This window comes from Atta cephalotes, assembly GCF_000143395.1.
Source record: "Atta cephalotes unplaced genomic scaffold scaffold00002, whole genome shotgun sequence".
In the NCBI taxonomy this organism is placed as follows: domain Eukaryota; kingdom Metazoa; phylum Arthropoda; class Insecta; order Hymenoptera; family Formicidae; genus Atta; species Atta cephalotes.
The window spans coordinates 526,852-529,275 of NW_012130066.1; the positions used below are offsets into that span (position 1 = coordinate 526,852).

The window sequence follows — 2,424 nt, forward strand, 5'->3', positions numbered from 1 at the left end:
ACACACACACACACACACACACACACACACACACACACACACACGATTTTTTTATAATAATACATAACAAAGTCGATATAAAAAATTAAATCATTGTTAATTTCACAGACAGGAATACGAAAAAATTTATGAGAAATATTTTCGCACGTCGTTCAGCTAGGAATTGCATTAAACAAGTTTCACAAGTATTCTGCAGAAGATTCGTAATCAGGAAAATCGATCATGGGATATTATAAGAAATGGATTGTCATGCCGATCAATGGACGGGAGAATGATGAAACACGTCTATAAAAGCGCACACTCTGAATAGTTCATTGTTTAAAACATTGAAAATCGTTGCGCGACTGTAGATAATTTTCCCACGATCGAACACTCTTTGCGGGGTCAACCCGAGCTCTCGGCGCAATGTATCGGGCTTTATTATGCTCGTTCGCAATGCAGAACGTCAAGCGGTTTGATTTACAATCACTCTGTATCGAAGGCAAGGTATTGTATAAAATACGATTCGCCTCAGCGATCGATGGCGAAATGTTTGCGCTAAAAAAGAAATGAAAATATTCCAGGGATAAACTACTGAAAAATTCATAATTACGTAATGCATAGAGATATTAAGTAGCAGCAATAATTTTATAGCGATTGTTATTGTTATTTCATAATGATTTTAAATGATTTTTGGTGACGCGCATATTGTATATTATATAAGCTGGATTTTAAATCGAAAGATTTACAAATTTTAATAAACCATTTTATTTCATCTGAATTAATTATTAAAGAGAGAACGTGTTATGAAATTTATTTTAGTCGACATATTTTTTATATATCGCATTTAGAGTAGATGAACGGGATTGTTAGCTTAACGGGATTGTTACCTCATGAGACTAAAAAAAAAAAGTTTGCCTTCTGTATATAATGTCAGTCCTGCATTTTCAAAATTTTGATACAACAATAAGATTCTATTCGTTAAAGAATTCTAAAATCTCCCTGATGCAACAAGAATTTTAGTAATTAGATGCAAAAATACAGATTCGACTGCACATTTTCCTTACACGAAAACTTATTATGATTCTTATGTTTATCAGGAACTATTTATAAATTCTAATACTTTTCGATATAAGATATTAAATTTCTCGTTTTATTATTTTTTATTTTTGATGTAGAAGAGAACTTTTTTCTTTAAAAATCGCAATATACTCTTTTTGTAAAATCAAAAAAATATTTTAATTCCTTTTTGCATTTTTTGCCTTCAATTTTGAATTACTAGATTTATGATTTTTTGCACGGATACGTTTTTCCATATGTAATCGTATTCGAAGTTCTTATAGCTCATTGGACTTCAATGTGTTTACTCGCGACATTGGTTTGCCGTCACTCCGTATCATTGGTATGTCTTTTTTGTCTTGGAGATTTTTCTCGATTCGAGGAGTGCACTTATTCCGAGGTAATCGAAACAATCCGGCCTCTTATCGCTGACATTCTCCTCATCTCCGCGCTTCATTCTCAATCCCCTTTCCTCGTGTTCACATTCATGCGAGTAGCCGTTTTTATTTGCAGATCACAAACGGCGATTCTTCTTTGTCTTGTTGCTCTTATTTTCTCCCTACGTCTTCCTTGCGCCTCTTCTCAGAGCGCCACGAATCGAAGATATGTTGTTTCTTTAATACGCTTCGTTTGTGCATTAAAGAATTCATCCGTTCTGTTATTGAAACCGAATCATTCGAAAAACACATCTTGGAAACACTTATTGCTAAGACTTAGATAACGTCATAACTCACAAAAAAATACAAAAGGAATATAAATCATCTTTATTTTCTATGCCATCCTGCACAATATTATCGCTCCTTGATTCAAAATACAAAAACAGATGCATCACGATGTTTTACAGAGAGGAAAATGAGTTCTCTATGTTAAATTGAAAATTGCAAAATTAAAAACTTTATATTAATATGTAAACCTTCTTGAAAATTTGAAAAAAATTATTACATACATTTTTTTATTAGAATCTTAGTTTACTTAAGAATATTTTTTTTCAAATTTTCAAGAAGAAACATCAAATTGATATTATTACGTCAAATTAATATTATTTTCTAAATGTCTAAAAAATTAAACTCGTCTATTAAATAATATATTTTTTTAATTATACTGTGAAATTATATATTTTTGCACTTGTAAAAAAAAAATTGTGACGTAACTGTCCGAATGTCTTAAAAGAATAGAGATTTACGTATTTAACAAACGAGTCATTGATCATCGACCTTTAGACTGTTACAAAAAATCGATAGCATTTAACTCTTTCTATATAAAAAGTTTCCAGACGAGATGACCCCAAAAGTCGTCCAATCAGGCTTCATATAATAAATTCCAAGAATACACTTAATAAAATATATACACCTATCTTTCCTCCCTATTTCTCTCTCTCTCTCTCTC

General features: G+C 31.3%; 1 protein-coding gene across 1 annotated transcript in view; it reads left to right on the plus strand.

The window, feature by feature from the left end:
- The window catches only part of LOC105619264 (hybrid signal transduction histidine kinase B-like), an 86,280-nt gene that overhangs the window by 72,686 nt on the left and 11,170 nt on the right, over positions 1–2,424 (plus strand). The gene's annotated exons all lie outside the window — the stretch shown is intronic.